This window comes from Saccopteryx leptura, chromosome 6 (assembly GCF_036850995.1).
Source record: "Saccopteryx leptura isolate mSacLep1 chromosome 6, mSacLep1_pri_phased_curated, whole genome shotgun sequence".
Lineage (NCBI taxonomy): Eukaryota > Metazoa > Chordata > Mammalia > Chiroptera > Emballonuridae > Saccopteryx > Saccopteryx leptura.
Window position 1 is genome coordinate 12,713,611 of NC_089508.1, and position 26,054 is coordinate 12,739,664.

General features: G+C 58.0%; 1 protein-coding gene across 2 annotated transcripts in view; it reads left to right on the plus strand.

The window, feature by feature from the left end:
* CCDC88C (coiled-coil domain containing 88C) overlaps window positions 1-26,054 on the plus strand; it is a 133,252-nt gene that overhangs the window by 23,103 nt on the left and 84,095 nt on the right. The gene's annotated exons all lie outside the window — the stretch shown is intronic.

Consider the following 26,054-nt stretch of genomic DNA (forward strand, 5'->3'; position numbering starts at 1 on the left):
GCACGCCCACCAGGGGGCGACGCTCTGCCCACCAGGGGGCGATGCTCTGCCCATCCTGGGCGTCGCCATGTTGCGACCAGAGCCACTCTAGCGCCTGAGGCAGAGGCCACAGAGCCATCCCCAGCACCCGGGCCATCTTTGCTCCAGTGGAGCCTTGGCTGCGGGAGGGGAAGAGAGAGACAGAGAGGAAAGCACAGCGGAGGTGTGGAGAAGCAAATGGGCGCTTCTCCTGTGTGCCCTGGCCGGGAATCGAACCCGGGTCCTCCGCACGCTAGGCCGACGCTCTACCGCTGAGCCAACCGGCCAGGGCCTGTCCTGTCTTTATTTTTGTCGCCTGCCCTGACCCTGGTCGCCTCCTGTGGGAGGTGAACTCCTCTCGGCTGCCTCTGCTGAGCCTGCCCCTCCCCCACCCCGCAGTGGGTCTCGGGCAGATTCTCCTGTCTGTCCTGCAGACAGCAGGCCTCTGCAGAGCCGCCTCGCTTCCTCTGCCCGGTCAGCGTGACCTGGGACAGGCGTCCTGACCCCTCCAAGCCGGTGCCGTTGTCGTATGGGGATGGTCACAGCACTGGCCTCCCCGGGTTGTGACCGGTCAGGGCTCACATGGTGCCTGCTGCCAAGCTGGAGGCTGGTGAGCATGGGCTGTCCTGTCACCAGGCGGCAAACCTGTCTGTGCCCCTTGCCTGGGTGCTTTCTCCTGCCCACGGCGCCTTCCCTCGTCCGCCTCAGGTGCTCTGAACCTGAGTTTAATTATTTTTATCATCTTCATCACACCTTGCATTCTCACCGGCTATCTCTGAGTCCTGCACCAGGTTGCAGGCTTCTTCTGGTCAGAACTGTGGTGGGGAGCCTTTCCATTCCCCCCACTCCCCAGGGTCTAGGAGCGCAGTAGTTGCCAAGTCAAAGGGTCACCCTAATATTTGCTTGGATTCCCGTGCCGTGGTCCCCTGACTGTGTCTTATAGAAGCACAGCCGCTGACCAGACCCCCCTTCCCCCCAGCCAGGGAGTGGGGGAGTCCGGCACCAGGCTGAGACCCCCCCCTCCTGCAGGTCCGTGTGATGGGCGGCCGCAGGTCCGTGTGATGGGCGGCCTCTAAAGTGTTCCTACTTCAGTGCAGCCCCTGTATTGAAGCTCTGAGTCGTTACTGACCCCGAGTTCAAAAGGTGGGATACATCGATTTCTAAAGGCAAAGCCACTCCAACAAGCCTTTTAATCTTGTCCTCTTAAACTCGGTCGGTCTTTTTAAACAAAGTAATGGGGAACGTGACCAGTGAAGCCTTCCTCCGTTCTTTTATCCCTTTGAAACGATTGTCCTCTAGTTTTGACTCAGGTCCCCTTCTCTGCTCTGGGAGGTCAGGTCAGGACCTCAGAGTTCCATGTCCATAACACCCCCACCTCCAGCTTTACGGGGCAGGAAGGGGCGATCCAGTGCAGAGTTCATAGGTCATTTACATTCCTGGGTCTGTACGAATGCCCCGAGGTACAGTCTCAGGAAGGGAGAACTGGAGCCACTGGACGATGGCCCCAGTGGCCGGAACGGGGTCAATTGGGCGCAGCTGTCGTGGTGGCCCCGGAGGGCTGGGAGTAGCTAGTTGGTGTTGGGAGGTGGAATTCATGATATGACTTTGAAATCCAAGTCTGAGTTCAGATTGGTTTGGAAAGAGTTTAGAAAGTGTGAGGAGTAACATGACTTTTAAACTCCCAAGTAAGTAGACCAGTAATAAAAATGTGAGCAAAAGGGATACGATGTGTTCAAGAAAATCGAACTTTGAGTCCTTTAGGCAATGACCTGACTTCAGAAGTTACCTCTGACTTTTAAAAAGCAAGGAGTAAAAACACCCACGTCCGTAGCAGCATTATTCACGAGAGCAGAAATTGGAAGCACCCGAGTGTCATCTGTGGGTGTGTGGACTAACAAAAGGTGATGGACATGTACAAGGGAGTATTATTCAGCCTTAAAAAGGAGGGAAATTCTGGCCCTGGCCGGTTGGCTCAGTGGTAGAGTGTCGGCCTGGCGTGCGGGAGTCCCGGGTTCGATTCCCGGCCAGGGCACACAGGAGAAGCGCCCATCTGCTTTTCCACCCCTCCCCCTCTCCTTCCTCTCTGTTTCTCTCTTCCCCTCCCGTAGCGAGGCTCCATTGGAGCAAAGATGGCCGGGGCGTTGGGATGGCTCTGTGGCCTCTGCCTCAGGCGCTAGAATGGCTCTGGTTGCAACAGAGCGATGCCCCAGATGGGCAGAGCATTGCCCCCTGGTGGGCAGAGCATCGCCCCCTGGTGGGCGTGCCGGGTGGATCCCGGCCGGGCGCATGCAGGAGTCTGTCTATCTCTCCCCGTTTCCAGCTTCAGAAAAATACAAAAAGAAAAAATAAAAAAAATAAAAAAATAAAAAATAAAAAGGAAGGAGGGAAATTCGGACACATGTTGTAACACGGGTAAACCTGGAGGGTCGTATGCTCGGTGAAATGAGGCATTCACAGAGAGGGACATGCTGTGTGGTTCCACTGTCGAGGTACCTAGAGTTGTCAGACCCCCAGAGTCGGACAGGAGCCTGGTGGCTGCCAGGGCTTGGGGGAGGGGCGGAGGGGGAGTCATCGTTCAACTCATTAACCCTAGAGTTTGGTTTTGTAAGATGAAAAGAATTCTGGAGATTAGGACAATAATGTGTGAACGTCCTTAACACAGCTGAATTTTACTCTTAAAAGAAGTTAAGATGGTAAATGTTAATGTGTATTTTCTGTGTTTTTGTGTTATGTGTCTTCTACCATAATTTTACCAGAAAAAGGACTGAACCCCACACCCTTTCTTTCCAGAGGCCCCCGTTCACGCCGCTCGCTCTCTGGGTCAGATGGGTGACCCGTGGCCCGGGCAGAGGAAGCAGGACGTCCCCACTCCATTCTCTGGACTTTGGGAATCTGTGTTGATTTGGTGGGGGGTTTTGTTTGTTTGTTTTTTTGGTTGTTTGTTTTTTAACTTACGTAGGCGCTGGGAGTCCTGGTATAGAATGAGACCAGCCATTGGCTTTTTGCACGTGGTCCCTAGAAGGTGGTTCCGGTGGCCCCGTCAGGAGGACTGGACAGGTGTGACCGCTGGCTTTACCTGCCGGGGCCCAGCAGTGTGGATTGGGAACGGCCAGTTAGAAAACCTGGGGTCAGGACTGCTGGCTGCTCGGGGGCCTCTGTGTTCCAGCCCCAAGGTTTTCTGTGGGGGAGTGGGGGGCACCGCCTTTGGGATGCCCGCTTGTGTGATTTCTGCGTGGAGCACAGACTGTGTGCCGTGCTTCAGGGGTGGCACTGAGTTAGGGGGTCCCCGCCCTCTCTAGTATGGTAATGAGATGGAGACGCTGGAAGCATAAATTAAGAGGATAGAAGGTTTTTATGGAAGGGGTGGCACTGCGCCAGACGAGGGTCTCAGATACTTTCTAAAGGAACGAAGAGGCATCTAATAGGAACGTACGTGATGCTAATCATAACAAGGCCTGAAGGCCGGGCCGCGGCTCTAAACGTGGCGAACTGACTGAGCACGGCTAGTTGAGCAGGATCAGTCAGCATTTCTTTTTTTTCTTGCCCTTTGTCTTTTCTTGTTTGTTTTAAAGGAAAAAAAAAACACCTTTTTCCCTTGGAGTCAGCAAAGGGGTTTTTCCACACTGAAGCAATTCATCTTAAGTAACTAAAAGCAAAGATACTTCTGTTGATGATGGATAGTCCTGAGATATGAGGACTTTTTAGAAGTCCGCACTTAAATCAAAGCAGGATTAAACTGTCAGGCACGGAAACATCCCTTTCCCCTTGAAGGCTTTTGGGTCTGGGTCAGCGACTTCGGCTTTGAACTTGGCATCACATCTATTTAGAAGAGCAGTCGGAAGCTTCCTCTGACGGGGCCGGGGAGGAGGAGGAGGAAGGTGGTCGCAGGGTCAGGGCGCACACAGCAGTTCCCCTGCTTTGGGAAGGAGGGGCGATGGAGCCATTTCTTTTCTTTCTCAGCCTACCTACCCCTACCTGGCCCACGAAGGCCCCCGCTCTACTTGGCCATTTGCTGTTGAGTCCTTAAATGAACTCATTTGACCCCCCTTCGGGGCGGAGGACAGGCGTGCCCCCTGCGCACCTCGGTTTCCCTGGGTCTGGTGCTAGCCTGGCTTCCAGACTATTAACTGCCTGAGCTGGTGAGCAGTGGCTGGGGAAGAGGTCCTCTCCACTGGGAAATGAACCTTCCTGGGGAAGAGGTCCTCCCCACTGGGAAATGAACCTTCCTGGGGAAGAGGTCCTCCCCACTGGGAAATGAACCTTCCTGGGGAAGAGGTCCTCTCCATTGGGAAATGAACCTTCCTGGGGAAGAGGTCCTCTCCACTGGGAAATGAACCTTCCTGGGGAAGAGGTCCTCCCCACTGGGAAATGAACCTTCCTGGGGAAGAGGTCCTCCCCACTGGGAAATGAACCTTCCTGGGGAAGAGGTCCTCTCCACTGGGAAATGAACCTTCCTGGGGAAGAGGTCCTCTCCATTGGGAAATGAACCTTCCTGGAGAAGAGGTCCTCTCCACTGGGAAATGAACTTTCCTGGAGAAGAGGTCCTCCCCACTGGGAAATGAACCTTCCTGGGGAAGAGGTCCTCCCCACTGGGAAATGAACCTTCCTGGGGAAGAGGTCCTCTCCATTGGGAAATGAACCTTCCTGGGGAAGAGGTCCTCTCCACTGGGAAATGAACCTTCCTGGGGAAGAGGTCCTCTCCATTGGGAAATGAACCTTCCTGGGGAAGAGGTCCTCTCCATTGGGAAATGAACCTTCCTAGGGAAGAGGTCCTCTCCATTGGGAAATGAACCTTCCTGGAGAAGAGGTCCTTTCCACTGGGAAATGAACCTTCCTGCCCCCCCCCCCCAGGAGACCTTGGCCAACTGCAGAAAGAGCTGGGAACCTGGAGGCTTTCTTTGCTGCTTTCTATTTTTATCACGTCAACGACACCAGTCAGAATAAATCTTTGCGTGAAAAAAGAGAAGGCAGATGTCCCCACACCATCCTGCCACCTCAGCACATTAAAGTGGCTCAGAGTTCACTGTCCTTCAGGGCCGGCCCTTCCTTGGGAAGGGAATCTGTGGCTTTTATGGGGACAGCTGAGGGTTATTAATACCCCAGGAAGTCCTCCACGCCAGGCCCGAGGCGGGGGGAGGGGGGGGGTCAGCCTCTCTGTCCACAGGTGCTTCTGAGCGGCCCAGTGTGAGCGGGACCTCTTTCTTTGGCTGAAACGTCATGTGTTGGAGTGTATCGGTCCTTTTTTAGTCATTCTCTGCGTTTCCCAAGTGGCTGCCAGCTTGCCATGTGTATTTCTTGTTTACAGAGCCGTTTGGGAGCTTACTGTGAGCGCCGGAGTTAAGCCCTGAGCCGCAGGCAGACGCAGGCACGCTCCGTTCCTCGAGGGAGCAGTAGCTTCTGTCGTGCAGGGGAGGCCGAGCGGCCTCCGCCGGCACCTAGAGTCGCTGTGGCGGAGTGCGGCAGAAGCCTTAGCCCGGGGCGGTCCGGCACGGGCGCTGGCTGCCACCTGCCTGCACCTCCGAGTGCGTGAGGCCAGTGGTTAGAGTCAGCCAGGAGCATTGGAAAGCTGGGCGGAGGCAGCTCGGAGCCGCCAGGCCCAGTTCCCTCATTTCACACGGAGAGGGGTGGGGGAGGGGCTTGGCATGGCCACACCGTGAGTGATTATAGCGGAGCTGGGACCCAGCTCCCGTGTGACAGGGCAGAACTCTGAGGGGCTTGGCATGGCCACACCGTGAGTGATTATAGCAGAGCTGGGACCCAGCTCCCATGTGACAGGGCAGAACTCTGAGGGGCTTGGCATAGGCCACACCGTGAGTGATTATAGCGGAGCTGGGACCCAGCTCCCATGTGACAGGGCAGAACTCTGAGGGGCTTGGCATAGGCCACACCGTGAGGGATTATAGCGGAGCTGGGACCCAGCTCCCATGTGACAGGGCAGAACTCTGAGGGGCTTGGCATAGGCCACACCGTGAGTGATTATAGCGGAGCTGGGACCCAGCTCCCATGTGACAGGGCAGAACTCTGAGGGGCTTGGCATAGGCCACACCGTGAGTGATTATAGCGGAGCTGGGACCCAGCTCCCGTGTGACAGGGCAGAACTCTGAGGGGCTTGGCATAGGCCACACTGTGAGGGATTATAGCGGAGCTGGGACCCAGCTCCCGTGTGACAGGGCAGAACTCTGATCATAGGTTGCTGGATCCTCGCTCACTTGCCGGAGGGGAGGGACATCCCGGGGGCTTGACGAGTGTTCCTCTGTGTTGTTAAGGCTCAGGGGACTCTAATGAGGGTGGCATCAGAACTAGGCCCGATGGTGCGTGGCTGGCAGGATGTGAAAGCCCAGAGGGGTGTGAGGAGGACGGTGGTCGTGGTCCTTGTGCACCCCGCCCCCACGGAGTGAGAGATTCTGATTTAACTGGTCTGGTGGGCTGGGGTGTCGATATTGTCTAAAAGCGCTCTTAGGTGTTTCTAATTGGATGGTGCTGGCGTGCAGCCAGGCTGAGAACCAGTAATCCTCCTGTTCAGCCTGCGACTGTTTAACAAACAGGAAGACACAAAGACGGGGCCCTGAGTGGTGTTCTTTTGTCTCCTCAGCTATGTGAAGGTGAGTCCAGGATCTGAGGTCTCCACTCCTGTGCCCTGAGGTCACTTTCTCCCTCCTGGCCCGGTGTCTCCCTGAGGCGGTAGAGAGCCACCGGGGCGGCTCCTGGTGGACAGGGCCACTGGAGAGAGAGCACCCGAGTCTGTGTCCTGTGCCTTTTTCCAGCCTATCAAGACAGAACAGGGATGCCTGGGTTTTTCTGTTTGAATCTGGCTTTGGGACTGTGGGGGAGATAGAAGGAGAACCCCCAGACACGCGTCCTAGCTCTCAGCCCCAGAGAGGTGTTGTCTGGTGTGTGATTTCTTCAGTGCACGCTGCCCAGGAGGCTTGGCCTGAGCAGGGTCCAGCCGTAAACATCGCTGGAGCCCCTTTGCTGGGCCTCCCTGGGCAGGAGACTAGGCATAGCCTTCTTAGCAGCACGGGCCTTTGAACCTGACCGGTATGTCCTAGAGTCCCTGTTGACAGGGCTGGAGAACACAGTCTGTGGTTAGGGACCTGGGAGCTGGTTTCTAGGTAAGTGTATCACTCCTGGTCTGGTTACCAGTGGTGTAATTACCTTGTTGTAAGCTGCAGCCATCCAGAGAGGCTGTTCGGAGTGTCAGGTGCTTCTGGTCCCATTGAGCGCCTCATCCTTTTAAAAGGCCTTTGAAGTAAAACCCTGGATGCTGCTTGTTCCCCAGTCAGCACTGAGCTCCAGGCTGGCTGCCTCTCAGAAGGCCCTCCTCCCACTGAGCACCTGCTGGGTGCCCACCACTCTCCCTGGCAACCCTGAGAAGGCCCTCCTCCCACTGAGCACCTGCTGGGTGCCCACCACTCTCCCTGGCAACCCTGAGAGCACGTGGGAACGGAGGGGCCAAGAAGTTCTGTGACGTGACTCGACCAAGGATGCACCCTGTTCGGGCTCAGGAGCCGAATGAAACCATGACAGCAAGTTCCACAGACGCATTTAAGTGACCTTTGCCTAAACATTTTGTTTCCAACCCTGCGGTTCGTTTGCTTTTCGAACACAAGTCCTGGCATCAGACGCTGCGTGTGTTTGATGTGAACGGTTCTCCAAAAGCTGGTACCCCTTCGGGCCCGGTCACTCCGCTTCGTCGTGTCTCCAGCAGCAAGGTCAGACTAAAGATAGGTAGGTCGTGTCATTGTATGTAAGATACTTAGAAGAGCCGAGCCTGTGGTGGCACAGTGGATAGATCGTCGACCTGGAACGCTGAGGTCTCCGGTTCGAAACCCTGGGCTTGCCTGGTCAAGGCACATACGATAAGCAACCGATGAATTACTACAGTGAAACAACTGAGAGTTACTTCTCGCTCTCACCTACCCCCGCCCCCTCCCATAAAATCAATAAATAACACATTAGGAAAATGGGGAGAGGGCCTAAAAAAAAGCAATACTTAGAAGAGTCGCCTGGCACTTAGCACATAAGCATGGGCAGTCACCAGCGTCCCCGTGTTTGATAGCAGAGAATGCCCAGAACCAGCCTGCGGCGGTGAGTTCTGGTTGCCTGTCTCTGGCTTAGGGGCTGTAGTTGGTTGTAAGGTCCCTTGGGTAGTCGAGGGGACAGGACTGGCACATGGACCATAAGAGCAGATCCCAGGACCCTTTCAGTCGCCGTGACACTGAGCGTGAGAAGGAAAGGTGCCAACCTACGGGATCGGCGACATCTGGAACAGTCACGTCTCACGCCGTGACGCAGGGTGCCCACAAGATGCCACGCAGGCCGCCTGGGCAGAGAACACACACAGGCGGGTGGGGGACAGTTTCTGTTCTGGAACAACAAGACGCTACCATGATGAGTGTGTGTGTGTGTGTGTGCGCGCGCACATGTGTGCAAATATACGCAAGCCCTGTCGGCTCTGACATGAGTCCACTGGCTGCACTTACTTTTTAACTGTAGGTTGGTCACAGGAGAGGAGGAGAATGCTCAGTCATCGAAAGATCTATGGAGCCCTGGCCGGTTGGCTCAGCGGTAGAGCGTCGGCCTGGCGTGCGGGGGACCTGGGTTCGATTCCCGGCCAGGGCACATAGGAGAAGCGCCCATTTGCTTCTCCACCCCACCCCCTCCTTCCTCTCTGTCTCTCTCTTCCCCTCCCGCAGCCAAGGCTCCATTGGAGCAAAGATGGCCCGGGCACTGGGGATGGCTCCTTGGCCTCTGCCCCAGGCGCTGGAGTGGCTCTGGTCGCAGCAGAGCGACGCCCCGGAGGGGCAGAGCATCACCCCCTGATGGGCAGAGCGTGGCCCCTGGTGGGCGTGCCGGGTGGATCCGGGTCGGGCGCATGCGGGAGTCTGTCTGACTGTCTCTCCCCATTTCCAGCTTCAGAAAAATACAAATAAATAAATAAATAAATAAATAAATAAAAGAAAGATCTATGGAAACCTATGACGTAGAGGGTTCCGGTATTATTAGCCCATCTTACAGACGAGGAAATGAGACCCTGGGGATAAGTGGCTGCTCAGCGTCACGTACGGAGAGCGGGCGTCAGACCTGAAATTGGAGCCTAGGCCTTTCTGTGATTGGTATGGAATCCTCTCCTGCGCTGCGAGGCCTCTGCAATACAACCGCATGCGGGTAGTTCTCCGGGCCGAGGGGGTGGGGGCGGCGAAGCACCCAGAGCCCTGAGCCCTGCACGCCGTCCAGTGCTCAAGCAGACCTTGACGACTTCAGACAGTCCGGGCCTGTGTCTAGCACACCCCGGACGACCCAGGAAGGGTCTGGCTTCACGGCCACCCCCACCTGGTGACCTGAAGCCCATCTGCAGTCACAGGCTTCCCGTGGGGTAGGCGGGCATGACACCTGCCGCCTTGCTGGCACCTGCCCATCGGTGCCTCCCTGAGGCTGCAGAAGGCTCCTGCCTTGGTGCTGCGTGCCTGGGAGCCACTGACTGTCAGAGCGGGAGGTGGGGGAGCGGGGTGCCTCCCTGAGGCTGCAGGAGGCTCCTGCCCTGGTGCTGCGTGCCTGGGAGCCACTGACTGTCGGAGCGGGAGGTGGGGGAGCGGGGTGCCTCCCTGAGGCTGCAGGAGGCTCCCGCCCTGGTGCTGCGTGCCTGGGAGCCACTGACTGTCGGAGCGGGAGGTGGGGGAGCGGGGTGCCTCCCTGAGGCTGCAGGAGGCTCCTGCCCTGGTGCTGCGTGCCTGGGAGCCACTGACTGTTGGAGCGGGAGGTGGGGGAGCGGGGTGCCTCCCTGAGTCTGCAAGAGGCTCCCGCCCTGGTGCTGCGCGCCTGGGAGCCACTGACTGTCGGAGCGGGAGGTGGGGGAGCGGGGTGCCTCCCTGAGGCTGCAGGAGGCTCCCGCCCTGGTGCTGCATGCCTGGGAGCCACTGACTGTCGGAGCGGGAGGTGGGGGAGCGGGGTGCCTCCCTGAGGCTGCAGGAGGCTCCCGCCCTGGTGCTGCGCGCCTGGGAGCCACTGACTGTCGGAGCGGGAGGCGGGGTAGCAGGGCGTGCAGCCACCACCGGGGCGTTCCTGGGGTCCACGCTCCTGGTTTCAGTGGGACAGGAGAACTCTGGGTGTGGGAGACGGAAGCAGAGGGCTCCGGGACCCTGACTGGTTGGGTGACATTTGTTGCTAAACTTCTTTTTATCCCCAGGCTGTTAGAAACATCCAAAGTTTGATAGATAAGATCTGTGGTCAGCAGATTGCACGTGTCACCCAGGGTTCCCCACTTTGGGGTCCTGCAGGCTTAGACCTTAAAGCAGAACCAGCCCTGGGAGCTGGGAGCTGGGAGCTGGGCGGACCTTCTCTGTGTCAGAAGGGCAGGCCCTGCGGGCCGTGGGCTCACCGTGTGGCTCATTGGAAAGCACTCTTGGGAATCTAAGTGCTCACATTGCATTGCTTCATGTGGACAAGTTTCTTTGAAAGAAAATGAAGAAATAGTTTGTCTCTAGAGAGTGGAGACTACACGGTCACTTGGTGTTGTGTGGATGGTGGCCTGAGACCCACCCCTGTGCTGCCGATTTGAGGGGCAGGGTTGGGGGCACCCTCAGATGCAGCCCTGTGTCCTCCCCTGGGGTCCTCTGGTGACGGAGGGCATGCCAGTGGGCCCAGATCCACCACAGGGCTGTGTGTGACCAGGGAGGGAGGAAAATGAGGACGGCAGGGTCCAGAGTCCAGCATGTGACTTGTTAGCGCCACACTGACCAGCCTAGTTCGCTGTCTGGCCCTCGGAGCCATTGAGAGGGCGGCTGACGGAGCCGAGGAGGGCAGTGGGGCGTGGGGTGCTGGCTGCCCTCTCCTCCCTGTGCTGGTGCGCCATTCCCAGCCTGGTCGTCCCAGTCCGGGTCTTCCCTCCTGAGAAAGCACGGGTGACCTGCACCGCTTGGTTTTCATGCGTGGAGTCTCTTACCTCAGTCTTACTGAGTGCATTGGGGACCCAGGTGTGGTGTCCCCAGAGTATCTTCAGAATGTCTTCCCAGGTTGCACCAGTGTGCCAAGGTCCCCAGGGGCGGTGCTCCCAAAGGCCTCCCCTCCCCCGGGTGCTGAATTGGCCTTCAGAGCGGAAGTCCGCAGAGCGGTGTCTGCAGGCTTCACGGCGTCACCTGTTACTGGGAGTTGACACGCGCAGTTCAGTTTGTGTCTGTCTCCCTGTGAGAAAACGGGCCTCGTGTGGTTTGAGGCAATAGCATTTCGGTGGCCCGACCCCTCCGTGGGCGACTCCGGCGCCTTGTCCCAGCACGCAACCCACGGGAAAGTGGTCTGTAACCCATAGGAGTGCTTGTGTCTTTTCCCAGCGCTTCATGTCCCCGAGAAGGGCGCTGTTCCCAGGGGTGTCCGGTTTCCCGCCGCCATTCACCAAGCCCCACGCCAGTCCTTAAGCAGCAAGAACTGGTTTTGCAGAGTAAACGGATACCTCCGTGTGTCCTCCCCGAACAAGGATGGGGGCTTAATAAGTTACTGGACCTTTGAGGAGGCCGCATGACCCCGGGCTCCTCCCTTCTCCCCACCCCCTTCTCCTGGCTCCTTAACACTTGAGCGAGCAAGGAGAATGAGGGAGGGCCTGCCGTTCCCTGGTTCCCTGGTGTCGGAGAGGAAGGCTTCATCAAAGAAATCAGTCTGGGGCCCTTTACGGCCCCTAAAGTTTCTGGCGACCGCCCACTGGAGCAGGCAGACTGTTCACCTGACTGCTCTGGGTGCCGGGCCCAGTGAGTCGCCCCATCTCCAGCTCTGAGCTGTGACGGAGAAGAGGGGGCTTCGGCAGGCAGCTGGGAGCCTTAAGCTTCCCAGGGGTTTGGCAGGAAGACCCTGGGGCTGGGGAGCACGGTGGGGCTGGGGAGCACGGCGGGGCCGGGGAGCACGGCGGGGCCGGGGAGCACGGCGGGGCCGGGGAGCACGGCGGGGCCGGGGAGCACGGCGGGGCCGGGGAGCATGGTGGGCCAGGCAGCCGGAGCCTGGGCGTCCTTCAGTAGGAATCTGACTTGACCTTAGAGACTGGGGTCAGTGTGGGGGGTGCGGGGAGGGAGCACAGCCCCAGGCTTGTGGGGCAGAGGCTGGGATTTCAGCAGTGAGGTAGATTCACAGAGGTAGACTCTAAGGCTCATTCTGTCCCCTGAGGGGTTGACGGTGACCCCCAGGCCCCAGCACTAGTGGCCTCTCCTGGGTTAAAAGCAGCGCAGTCAGGTGATGGGTGCTGTGTGTCTGGGGGAGGATAAATCGGCATTTGTACCTGGTGGCAGGGCCAGGTTTAGAAGGTGTGGTTGAGTCTGTGCCTTGTGTCCTGGAAGACAGGTCTCTCTTCCCGCGAAATTTTTGCAGGAGACCAGAAGAGCATCCTCTCATACCTGCCCTCATTCCTCAGGCTGAGGTCAGACTGGGGGTTATGCCCCACCGTGGTGGCCCCGTCTTCGCCTCTTCTACGCTCTCTCCCCTCACCTGCTGGCAAGCTCCCTTGAGGCACAGGTGGCTTGGCCTTGGCCCTGGGCCCCAAGGAGAGATGTGCAGACATCTTGGGGTTGAGAGACTGTAGATTACAGGCGTCCTCAAACTACGGCCTGGGCTGCATGCGGCCCCCTGAGGCCATTTATCCGCCCCCCCCCCCCCCCCCCGCCGCACTTCCAGAAGGGGCACCTCTTTCATTGGTGGCCAGTGAGAGGAGCACTGTATGTGGCAGCCCTCCAACAGTCTGAGGGACAGTGAACTGGCCCCCTGTATAAAAAGTTTGGGGATCCCTGCTGTAGAACATAGCAGAGGCAGAGCTGGAGATCAGATAGCTTTGTAAGGGTCTCAGTGGGAAGAACCCTTCAGAGCCTGTTACTCCTAACCAAGGTCACAACTCAAGAGTCCGGATTCTCAAGGGAAGCATGAGTCATTCCCACTTTTTGCCCCTGGTTTCCCAATAGTCTTCTCCTAGGTGCTGTGTTGTGGGATCCACCCCAGGTACTGTGTCCTTAGAAACCACCTAGTCCAGGAGCGGCAGGTAGGGTTACTCTTAGGTGCAGGTGGATTTGTGGTATCTGCCCGGTGTGCCTTATTGAGAAGGGTTAGGAGGCCCTGATCTGGATTCCGGGGGAAACAGTGCTGCACTCAACTAGTGATGTCTGGCGTGGAGGTGGGAGGAGGAGGGTAGTGGTGCTCTCTGCACAGGTATTTCTGATTTCACAGATGTAGACTCTTAAGGCCCAGAGATGCTGTGACTTGTCTCCGTATTGAATGGTGGGGATGGTGCTGGAAGCTGAGGCTGCTGAATCTGCACCCAGGTCTCCTCCTACTGCCCTGGCTGTGAGGAGCCTGCCTGTCTGGTCTAGAGGGGCCTGGAGGAGGAGGAAATAGCTGGTCGGGCAAAACACACCTGGAAGGGATTCCGGAAGGGGTGGGGAGATGGGCTGGACTGGAGAGAGGAGGGAGCTGGGTCTGGCAGGAGGGGCCTGGTTTGGAGAGAAGGCAGTTCTGTCCCCTCCACCAGCACTCTTTGTGGCAAGCCTGGCCACCTGGGGCAGAAAGTGCCCTAGAGGAGGAGGGGAGGGGTAACTTCAGGGGCAGAGGGATGCAGAGTAGAGAAGATCTGAAACTAGAGATTCCTTCCACCGACTGGTTTGTCACACCTGCTGGGGCCCAGCACCTGGGTTCTGGTGTCTCTGAGACTTAGGGTTTGTTCCCTGTGGCTCCCAGCACTCCTGGGGCAGGTGGGGGATGGGAAACGCAGGCTCCCCACAGAGAAAGCCCCCGCACCTGTGACTTCTGTGCAGCCAGGTGCTTCTCTGGGAGCCACTGTGCTGCGGGCAGGACATTTTCCACGGTGGGAGCAGTAGCCTTCGCAGGTCAAACAACGGGGGGATCAAGGCACACGCTGCTTCCGTCCTAAATTTGGGCTCCTTTTCTCCTGGACAGGGAGTCTGTTTGACACTTACAAGGGTTACTTGATTTTTTCACCATTTGTGTGACCACCTTCGCATGCCATCAGTCCCCAGTTTCACATTCTCTTTGGCCAGTGGGTTAGAGTCATGGACGGAGCAAATGAAAACCTGCTTAGGACGTGCAAATCGGAAGCTCTCCCTAGAGCAGGGGTCCCCAAACTTTTTACACAGGGGGCCAGTTCACTGTCCCTCAGACCATTGGAGGGCTAGACTATAAAAAAAAACTATAAATAAATCCCTATGCACACTGCACATATCTTATTTTAAAGTAAAAAAACAAAATGGGAACAAATACAATATTTAAAATAAAGAACAAGTAAATTTAATTCAACAGACTGACCAGTATTTTTTTTTTTTTTTTTTTTTTTTTTTTTCATTTTTCTGAAGCTGGAAACAGGGAGAGATAGTCAGACAGACTCCCGTATGCGCCCGACCGGGATCCACCCGGCACGCCCACCAGGGGCGACGCTCTGCCCACCAGGGGGCGGTGCTCTGCCCATCCTGGGCGTCGCCATGTTGTGACCAGAGCCACTCCAGCGCCTGAGGCAGAGGCCACAGAGCCATGCCCAGCACCCAGGCCATCTTTGCTCTAATGGAGCCTTGGCAGCGGGAGGGGAAGAGAGAGACAGAGGAAAGTGCGGCGGAGGGGTGGAGAAGCAAATGGGCGCTTCTCCTGTGTGCCCTGGCCGGGAATCGAACCCGGGTCCTCCGCACGCTAGGCCGACGCTCTACCGCTGAGCCAACCGGCCAGGGCCAGACTGACCAGTATTTCAATGGGAACTATAGGCCTGCTTTTGGCTAATGAGATGGTCAATGTCCGGTTCCATATTTGTCACTGCTAGCCGTAACAAGTGATATGACTTGCTTCCGGAGCCGTGACGCGTGCGTCCTGTGTCACTGGAAGTAGTACTGTATGTGAGCGACGCCCCCACATACAGTACTCCAGGAGCACAGGATGCGATACATCTCACTGACCACCAATGAAAGAGGTGCCCCTTCTGGAAGTGCGGCGGGGGCGGATAAATGGCCTCAGGGGGCCGCATGCGGCCCACGGGTTGTAGTTTCGGGATCCCTGCCCTAGACTGTCTGTCTGTCTGCAGGTTTCACCAAAACAGATTCTATGTCCTTGCTCCGCCCACCCCTACTCCCTCCCTCCCATTACTGTCCCTCCCTCGTTCTCTCCCCTACCCCCCTTCCCTCCCATTACTGTCCCTCCCTCGTTCTCTCTCCTACCCCCCTTCCCTCCCATTACTGTCCCTCCCTCGTTCTCTCTCCTACTCCGCTTCCCTCCCATTACTGTCCCTCCCTCGTTCTCTCTCCTACCCCCCTTCCCTCCCATTACTGTCCCTCCCTCGTTCTCTCTCCTACTCCCTCCCTCCCATTACTGTCCCTCCCTCGTTCTCTCTCCTACTCCCTCCCTCCCATTACTGTCCCTCCCTTGTTCTCTCTCCTACTCCCTCCCTCCCATTACTGTCCCTCCCTCGTTCTCTCTCCTACTCCGCTTCCCTCCCACTGCTGGGCTGGCCTCCCTCCAAAAACAGAGAGTGCTTCATTTTAAGAAGCACATGGGGGGGGGGGTGTTGCTGCATGTGATTGTGGTTATTATGTAAGACAATGCCGGTACTCTTTAGGGATGCATTCTGATGGAGGGGTGAAGTGACATGGTGCTGGAGTTAGTTCGCTTTAAAATTCTTTTTGTTTTACAACAAAGAGGAAAAGATGGATGAAGCAGATCTTGCTCATTGTTGCAGTAGAGTGATGGATTTCTGGGGACGTACTATACTGTTCTCTCTCCTTTTGTTTACCTGTGGAGCTTTTCGCTGTAACAGTGTTTTTAAAGTGTATAGGATTCTACTGAAAACATCCTGGCTTGTGTGTCGTTCTTGGTTCTGGTCCGTAAGACGGCTTTACCTGCTCAGAGGCACGTCTGACTCACAGACCCTTACGTCCTGGCTTCCTCCTGCTTGTTGAGCACGGACGTGCTTCTTTCTGCAATGTTTTCTGAAAACTTGCTGTGTTCGTTCACCCCAAGATGGCCAGAATTCTGCCAGTAAAATTTTAAAGAAGTTTTTGAGTACTCCTGTTTTTGTTGGACAAACGTGTATTGAGCATCAATGTGTGAAGACAAAAAAAGAAAAATGAGGACCTGACTGACATGGGGGAGGGACCCTGCCAGTCTCAAGGTCACACTGGAGCCCGGCTGGTGAGCCCCAGGCGGAGGGTCCCTTTGGGACCCTGTCCCATCGCGAGGAGGTGTGCTCTCGCCGTGGGCCTGTCCGGTGCCCGGCCCTCTCGCCCTGATCTGGTATCACAGGTACTTACGTTCAACCCCTTTGCCTTTGCTTGGATTTTCTCAGCCTGTTCTCAGGGTAGACGACGTTCTCTGGTAATTAAACTTCTTAGGGGCAAATAAAGGCCAGTGTTGTGTTGTTTTGTTTATTATGTTGGTTTCCAGCCGGCCCCTGGAAATGGGGAGCGAGGAAGACACTCCGGTGGAGATCCAGGCACCAGGGTAGGTGCCAGGCCTGGCTGTGGAGGGCCATCCCCGGCACCCGTCCCTTTAGCCAGGACGGCGGCAGGTGCGGGGAGGGGGGGAGGGAGGGGAGCTCACACTCGTGGGGCCCAGTCAGCTGCCCGCTCCTGTAGGGGTGCTGGGGGCAGTGCCTAGGCCAGGGCAGTGAGTAGCGGAGGGGGACAACAGTGGCCCCTGGCCCTGCAGGACCAGTCAGACCTCCCCCAGGGTCATCCCCTGGGCCTACTCCCTAGTGCCGGGCGACAAAGGCTGGGTCTGTGCAGACCGGCCTGGGGTGTCTGTGTGTCAGCTCGTGACCCTGCACTGGACCCTGTTGAGGGGTCCGCCTTGATGGAACCCCCTGCCTGCCGTGTCACCCTTGGCCTGTGGAGTGGGCGGCCTTGGCCGGGGAAGCACGGGGTTTCAGCATCTGGGCAATGGGGTCAGTGCCCGCTCCCTGTGAAGGGGGCACTAGCACAGGGGAGTTGGAAGGGGTCAAAGCTCTAGGTGAACTCCAGCTTGACAGGGTGTTCTGTCCCTTAGCCGCGACCAGAGGGACTGCAGACTGGTGCTGTCTCTTTGGAAAAGGGTCTGGCATGAACGTGCTAAGTTCTCCATCCACATCCACGTGCCCTGTGGCCCAGCCAGTGTCAGGCCCAGGCGTGGGCCCGAGAGAGGCACCTGCGCACGGACGGACCCCGGCGGACCTGTGCAAGAATGTCCACTGCCTTCCTGTGCACTGGCAGCAAAGCCCGGAAACAGCCCAGATGCCCGCCAGTGGGGGTTGGGTGAATACCCCGAGACATGACAGCACAATGGAATATTATACAGCTGTCTGAACCAATTAACCACAGCAGCGTGCAGTGATGTGGAGGGATTTTAGCAATATCATAGATATTAGGCAGACAGAGCATGTGCTCCCAGAGGTGACATATGGCACTGTTCCCTGCCATACAAAGGTCAGAGGAACTAAAATAAATGTACAGTTGAGGAATATTGACCAATCCACTAAAACTGTAACAGAGAGCCAGGAAGTGTGCATTTCTGATTCAGCTTGACGGTGTCTTGGATGGGAGGAGGCGGGGGTGGGGCGGGGGCCCATCTGGTTAGATGCAGGTCACTGTCAAGGTCCCAGCCTTTGTTTTGGGTGGTGGGTTTGCAGGTGCTGATTACATTGTGAGAAGTAACGACAGGAAAGTGAGCTGCGTGTGACCACAGAGGAGTGTGTGAGCCAGGATTATGATTGATAATTAACCCAGTTCTGTGCCAGTCAGGTCCTGTACCTCTCCCCGCCCCGAGATAGTGTTAACAAAGGCTGGGACGGCCCAGAGTTTGCTGGGGGCGGGGTGGAGTCTGGTCTTCGCAGCCGCCCCCCCTCTGCCCCAAGGCCCATCCGTCCACCCCAGGCCTCCACGGCCTGCTGGCCAGAGTGACCTCGGCCGCCTGCGGCTTCGCTCTTCTTAACCACTTGTTTCCTACGGGTCACACAATCGGCGCCTTGTTGTAGATGGCCTCACCCACTAACCATTTCCACACGTGTGTTATCTTTCTAAGGAGGTGGTGATTTCCGAGAGGCCAGAGGGCATGTTTTATCCCCTCTTTTGTGACCAGTGGCTCCCTGGCTCCTGTTCACCTCCTTCTTCCCAATAAAAGAGCCCCAGCCTCCCCCAGCCAGTCAGGGCCCTGTGGCCAAGGGAGATGAAGGTGCTGGAGTTGAGTGCTGCTCTGGGAAGCCTTCCGGAAAGGAGGCAGCGGTGTCCCTTCTTCCCCTTCCCCCTCCTCGCTGCCCGGATCGCCGCGTGATGCCCACACCCTGACGCCCTGACAGCCTGGGGTGGGTGGGCTCTCATGGTCTGAGACCTCTTATGCTGGCCTCTCTTGTAATATCTAGACCAGGGGTCCCCAAACTTTTTACACAGGGGGCCAGTTCACTGTCCCTCAGACCATTGGAGGGCCAGACTATAAAAAAAAACTATGAACAAATCCCTATGCACACTGCATAGATCTTATTTTAAAGTAAAAAAACAAAACAAAACGGGAACAACTACAATATTTAAAATAAAGAACAAGTAAATTTAAATCAACCAACTGACCAGTATTTCAATGGGAACTATGCTCCTCTCACTGACCACCAATGAAAGAGGTGCCCCTTCCGGAAGGAAGTGCGGCGGGGGCCGGATAAATGGCCTCAGGGGGCCGCATGTGGCCCGCGGGCCGTAGTTTGGGGACCCCTGATCTAGACTCTTATGTAAGTCACTGTTTTCAGGTCTCTGTTACTCATAGATCACAGTAATTGTCGGGGATATGTCGCTTAACACCCCCCCCCCCCCCAGCCCTTAGTGCAGTGAGATACCTGGTGATTGCCCCATGAGCCTGGTGGATTGAAAAGATCAGCAGGATCTTAAGTTAGCATCTGGATTCCACGGAGCTGGCGTTGGGTCCTGTGCTCCACTCACCTGCAGGTGACCTGGGCAAGTCACTTAACCCCTCTGAACTCCGCTAATTCAGGGACTTAGGGACCGGGCCTGCGGACACACCAGAGGTTGGCAGCCTATCTTGTCAGCTGTTGAGTGTTGTGTGCCCTGGACACTCATGTCATGACTGGTAATTTTCAGAGCAGTACCGTGAGTTGGAGTTCGCTACGACAGTGGTCCCCAAACCCTGGGCCGCGGACTGGTACCGGTCCCTGAGCCATTTGGTACCGGTCTGCAGAGAAAGAATAAATAACTTAACATTATTTCCGTTTTATTTATATTTAAGTCTGAATGATGTTTTATTTTTTAAAAATGACCAGATTCCGGCCCTGGCCGGTTGGCTCAGTGGTAGAGCATCAGCCTGGCGTGCAGGAGTCCCAGGTTCGATTCCCGGCCAGGGCACACAGGAGAAGCGCCCATCTGCTTCTCCACCCCTCCCCCTCTCCTTCCTCTCTGTCTCTCTCTTCCTCTCCCGCAGCCGAGGCTCCATTGGAGCATAGATGGCCCGGGCGCTGGGGATGGCTCTGTGGCCTCTGCCTCAGGCGCTAGAGTGGCTCTGGTCGCAACATGGCGACGCCCCGGAGGGGCAGAGCATCGCCCCCTGGTGGGCATGCCGGGTGGATCCCGGTCGGGCGCATGCTGGAGTCTGTCTGACTGCCTCCCCGTTTCCAGCTTTGGGAAAATGAAAAAAAAAAAAAAATGACCAGATTCCCTCTCTTACATCCGTCTAAGACTCACTCTTGACGCTTGTCTCGGTCACATGATATATTTATCTTTTCCACCCTAAAGGCTGGTCTGTGAAAATATTTTCTGACATTAAACCGGTCCGTGGGGCCCTGGCCGGTTGGCTCAGTGGTAGAGCGTCGGCCTGGCGTGCGGGGGACCCGGGTTCGATTCCCGGCCAGGGCACATAGGAGAAGTGCCCATTTGCTTCTCCACCCCCCCCCCTTCCTCTCTGTCTCTCTCTTCTCCTCCCGCAGCCAAGGCTCCATTGGAGCAAAGATGGCCCGGGCGCTGGGGATGGCTCCTTGGCCTCTGCCCCAGGTGCTAGAGTGGCTCTGGTCGCGGCAGAGCGATGCCCCGGAGGGGTAGAGCATCGCCCCCTGGTGGGCAGAGCGTCACCCCTGGTGGGCGTGCTGGGTGGATCCCGGTCGGGCGCATGCGGGAGTCTGTCTGACTGTCTCTCCCTGTTTCCGGCTTCAGAAAAATACAAAAAAAAAAAAAAAAAAGTAAACCGGTCCGTGGCCCAAAAAAGGTTGGGGACCACTGCGCTACAGAAGCCCCCCAAGCTGCCCTGAGCATTGGTGCCACACCCCAGGAGTGGATGGAGGGGCCCCCGTGCCACAGCTGGGCCTGTTGAAGGTGCCCGTTTCCTGGCCCGATACTGCCAGCTGTCGGCAGTGACTGCAACCCCTGTACTCTCTCCAGGAAGCTCAGGGCCAACAGTCCCAGATGAGATGAGCTTGCTCTTTCAGGTGGGGGGGAGGGGGCTTTATCGTGGCTTGTTTCTCTTTTTACCTCTACTAACAAAGAGCAGTGTCTCAATGGAAACCTCTGCGGAGGGGTAGGTGGCTGTGCTGGGTACGAGTGGAGGAGGGGGTGGTTCATATGTGTGGGGCTGCCCCCGGCGTGGCCAGGGCAGTTCTGTCCCACGGTCAGTGTCCAGCCTCGTTTTCCTGGGTGTGGGTGGCCAGGTGTGTGACTGGTGGCAGGACAGGCCTTTCCCACTTCGGTAGGCTGGGTACCTGTGGTCGGTCAGCTGTGGACTGAGCCCACCGCACCCCCCACCAGTGTCTTACCCGGAGCCTGTGGTCCCTGCTGGGAGGGCACATACCCTGTCCTCCTGTGTCTTCCCTCTGCTCCCCGATGGGAGATGGGATATACAGTGACCGGCTGCTGGCTTTCCAGAGTCCCCACTCTCCGTGCTTTCACTCAGGAAAGGTTTATGTAGAGCCTCCCCTGACGCATGTCCGACCTGAGCCCCGTGCCCGACCAGAGCTCTGTCCTGACTCTGAGCTCCATCCTGACTCTGGACGCTGTTCTCAACCAGAGCCCCGTGCTTGACCAGAGTTCCGTCCTTGACCAGAGCCCCGTCCTGACTCTGAGCTCCATCCTGACTCTGCACGCTGTTCTCAACCAGAGCCCTGTGCCTGACCAGAGCCCTGTCCTGACTCTGAGCCCCGTGCCTGACCAGAGCCCTGTCCTGACTCTGAGCCCCGTGCCCGACCAGAGCCCTGTCCTGACTCTGAGCCCTCGAGTCAGGGTGGTTGGTAAGTGCCCATCTCCACCACGAGTCCGAGTCCCAGGAGGGCAGCCTGCCCTCCTTCGCCATCATATTGCCCACTCCCGGCGCCCTGCGTGGACTGGAGCAGCTTGGGACGTACTGGTCGAGCAAGTGATTGAACGAGTCGGTGTCAAAATGATGCAGGTTACAGTGTGGGAGGGTGCAGAGCCAGAGGGTCTGGGCCGATGTTGAGCAGGCAGATGCAAACAGAGCTCCCTGGGAGCCATGACTGCAAATGTCCCGGGGTAGGCACTTCGGTGTTTTGAGGCCCTGAGAGGTCAGGACACCGTCACTCAAGTCATAGCCTGACGTGATGATTGACGGCCTCTCCTGGGGCACCAGCCTGAGGGACCAGGGAAGCCTTTCCCACTGCTGCAGGGTCGCTGGTGTGATTCACGTCTCCTCTCGCCTGTCGCACTGTGGACTCTCAGGGTTGCAGGGCTAGATTCCAGCCCCAGCCTGGTCATCACCAGACATGTGACCCTCGCGAGGCCTGTGCTTACCATGGACATCTCAGTTTATTCTTATGTGAGATGGGCACAGTTCCAGCGGCTGCCTCATTGAACACACGGAGATTCACGCGCAGGGGAAGGTGCTGGACCAGAGTGAGATGTTCTCCCCACATACAGCTCATGCCTCACAGAGCCTCTCACACGGTGGGTGCTTGGTTAATGTGCATCATCTTCTTTGTCTCGGGCTGGGACAGTCCACACTCGCCTGGTGGCTGGGTGGGTGCCGACAGTCATCCTGCTCGATGCGGGCTCAGGAACAGCTGGTGAGGGTGCCCGTGTTTGCCTGAGGGGTGGGCTCTCAGCCGGCCCTGCGGCGGGAAGTCCGAGCACCTGGCCGGCCTGTGACCAGTTGTCAGGACTGGTCTGCGTGCCTTCATCTCCTTCTGTCCCGCCGGCCCACACGGCCTCCGTGCCCACACCTGCAGAGAGGCTTCCCTTCTCTTTTTCGAAAGTCCTCACTCAGGTCAGGGGCCTCACGCAGTCGAGACCCCGATGGTCTAACTGGAGGGCACTGTTTCTACCCCCTGTCCCCTATGATCCACATTCCAGCTGTTTGCACAGCAAACACCGTGCCAACCCTGGGATTGTGGCCCTCCGTGCCAGGCCCTGGGATTGTGGCCCTCCATGCCAGGCCCTGGGATTGTGGCCCTCCATGCCAGGCCCTGGGATTGTGGCCCTCCATGCCAGGCCCTGGGATCGTGGCCCTCCGTGCCAGGCCCTGGGATCGTGGCCCTCCGTGCCAGGCCCTGGGATCGTGGCCCTCCATGCCAGGCCCTGGGATCGTGGCCCTCCGTGCCAACCCTGGGATCGTGGCCCTCCGTGCCAGGCCCTGGGATCGTGGCCCTCCGTGCCAACCCTGGGATCGTGGCCCTCCGTGCCAGGCCCTGGGATCGTGGCCCTCCGTGCCAACCCTGGGATTGTGGCCCTCCATGCCAGGCCCTGGGATCGTGGCCCTCTGTGCCAGGCCCTGGGATTGTCGCCCTCCGTGCCAGGCCCTGGGATCGTGGCCCTCCGTGCCAGGCCCTGGGATCGTGGCCCTCCGTGCCAGGCCCTGGGATCGTGGCTCTCCGTGCCAGGCCCTGGGATCGTGGCCCTCCGTGTCAGGCCCTGGGATCGTGGCCCTCCGTGCCAGGCCCTGGGATCGTGGCCCTCCGTGCCAGGCCCTGGGATCGTGGCCCTCCGTGCCAGGCCCTGGGATCGTGGCGCTCTGTGCCAGGCCCTGGGATCGTGGCCCTCCATGCCAGGCCCTGGGATCGTGGCCCTCCGTGCCAGGCCCTGGGATCGTGGCCCTCCGTGCCAGGCCCTGGGATCGTGGCCCTCCGTGCCAGGCCCTGGGATCGTGGCCCTCCGTGCCAGGCCCTGGGATCGTGGCCCTCCGTGCCAGGCCCTGGGATCGTGGCCCTCCGTGCCAGGCCCTGGGATCGTGGCCCTCCGTGCCAGGCCCTGGGATCGTGGCCCTCCGTGCCAGGCCCTGGGATCGTGGCCCTCCGTGCCAGGCCCTGGGAAGGCACAGAGCCCAGGTCCCCACCCCTGGGAGCCCACAGCCGGGTGCGGAGACTCGGAAAGTGAAGCTGGTTCAGCAGAGGAGGCTCAGTCCACTGCTTCCTAATCAGTGATCTGGAATTACTAAGTCCCTTCCCCACATCCCCTCCGCGTGGCTCGCCTCACCGGGGTACAGCAGGCAGTGTCGCTGCAGCCTAATTCCTGGTTCGGGCAGACGTCCCTAATCCATCACGTCCCTCTGCCTCTGAGCTCGGACCCGGCTTCGGGGTCCTTCTCAACACGGCACTGTAGGCAGCTGCTACCAGTCAGTCACCTGGCCTGGCGTGCAGGCTCGAACTGCCTTTACAACCTCTGGTGTCGTAGTAGTTGCTCGTGTGAGAGCCCTTTGTGCCTCCCAGAGGGCTTCAGAACGGGACATCCGACCACAGGAGCCCCCTGTAAGCACTTTGGACGGTTGGAAGTGGCTTCAGAGATTAGGCTGGGCCACCACCAGCATCAAGCGCGGAAGGACTGCCCAGGCTGTTCCGGCTGCCGCACCTTCCCATCGCCTGTCCCTCTGCCTGGGGGTCTCTCATCCCCCTCTCACCTGGCTCACACCTTTCCTCCGCGGAGCTCACCTGTCGTTGATTTCACCGGCAGGCCGTGTCTGACCACCCGTATGTATTAGCTTCACTTTTGTATCATTCTTGACTGTCCTTCCTGGCACAGACGCATGACATATTTCTATGCCTCTTGATATCCCCAGTTTACTACGGTATCCCCGGAGGGCAGAAACATTTCTTGGTCAAATGGATTTGCGCCGGGAAGTGGCTGGTGGGCCAGGAGTACCGCCTCCACCTGCCAGTCGGGATGAAATGAGATGGCACACGCGGTGTCTAGCCCAGGCCCTGGCTTACCGGGCACTCTGATCTATTAGCGTTCAGAGGAAGGTGCTCTTTGCATTCTGAAAAGGGGAAGGTGTGGTTAGTGGCCTGTCCGAGGTCCTGAGGCGTCTGTTCTCCCCGGACCCTTCTTCCCTGTGGTCAGTCAGTTCAGTTGGAGAGCATCTGCTGTGGGCAGCACGTCCAGAGGCCTGGGGGCCAGGAAGGCTTCAGAGGTGAGCGCTCCACAGCAGCTGTCCCTGCGACCCTGAGTCACCTCGGGTGGTGGGTACCGTGTGCGGAGCTTGGGGGACACAAAGGAGTGATCCCTTCCAGCCAAGGCAGTCTAGTAGGGGGAAGATACTGAAGTGGGGAGTGTTGTAGGGTGGGGAGCATTGCGTTCAGTGTCTGGGGGGTCCGACCACCCCAGATCCCTGCCCCCCCCCCCAGTGCAGACTCGGCCTGCCTCGAAGTCCTCAGCACAGCGGCGTTGAAGTCGATACCATCTGTTGAGATTTCCACTTCCTGCTCTGATGTTAGTCATTACAGCCTTGGCGTTTCTTAACCTTCCTCCTCCCCAGGGTTTCAACTGTGTCCTGAGTTGCCCTCCCCCAGTTTCCTGCGAGAGAAGAAACTCGGTGGTAGAAGAACCCTCCAGAGCTCCTTACGCTCTCAGTGAAGTGTGATCCGTTGTTGCAGACAGACGCCCATGATGGGAAGTGACCAGTTCACAAGACGTGTTCCTGAGTCCGGTCCGTGGCCTCGGCAGCTGTTTGGGAGGGGTAGACGGGGGTGAGGGAGGCAGGAGCCGTCCTACCTCGGTCGCTTACCCACTTGGGAGGACTCGCAGTTCCCTTGGTGGTTGCACAGAGCTTGGCCACCTTCTCTCCGGCCGTCACTGTTCTCCCAGGCACAGGCTGTGTGGCTCTGCCCGAGGTTGGCATTGCTCATCAACCAGACACACCTTCCCCGGAGACTCGGCACAGCACCCCCCCCCTCCCACAGTGAGGCCAGAGGGACAGACAAAGGGAGAGTGAGGAGGGGGCGGTCAGGTGTCCTGTTCAGTCCTTCCTCCTGCCTGGTGCTGAGCCCCGAGTGAGCAACAGAGAAGGAAAGGGGAGCGGGGTGAGCCCAGGGCGGGGATCGATTTCTGTGTTCCTGAGGAACCCAGGGTGGACCCTCAGGCCCGAGTATCTGTGGACATCTTCCTTTTTGGGTTTCATTTTCTGGTCACCACAGCCTCCTGTGTGTGTGCTCCGCGGAGCAGTTCTGAGCGGGCTCCCTTGAAGCAGGAGCCGGTGTGTGTGTTTTCCCCAAGCGCGTCTGGAACGGCACCAGCTGGGACCGCGTGTCAGGTGCCGCGCGTGGTCTCCAGTAGGGTAGGTGCAGTGCCCGCCCACCCAGCTGCTGGAGACCAATCACAGGGCTAGAAGCCGAGGCCCAGCAGCAACAGGCTGGGGGTGGACCTGGGCAGGGGACTCCTAAGCCACCACTGCCACCTGAGCAGGGGTTTTGGTTCTCTTTCATCCTAGGACTGCAGTGTGAGGAGACACGAGGTGGGGGAGTGCCTTCTGCTTCTTCCTTTGCCTTTGCTGCCCCCTCTCCCTGCCACCAGCATAACCCCCCTACATGCACACACACTTGGGGGGCACCTGCTCCTGTTTGTTCCCATTTCAGCTCAGCACCGCCTCCTCCTGGAAGCCTTTCTGGATTAGTTCCTCCCATATGTTCCACTCTCCCCTGGCTCAGATGTCTCTCATCCCCTTTGTTAGGGCAGTAGACTTGCCAGCAGGCCTGCCTGTTCCCAGGCTGTTGCGTCTAATGATAGGGCCTGGCCTCACGCACACACCTTGGGCACCCTTGCTATTCCCTGTCCGTTTTGTTGACTTTGTTGCATTTCCTGGATTTGAAGACAGAGGTCTTGTCTGCTTCAAATGACAGAGGT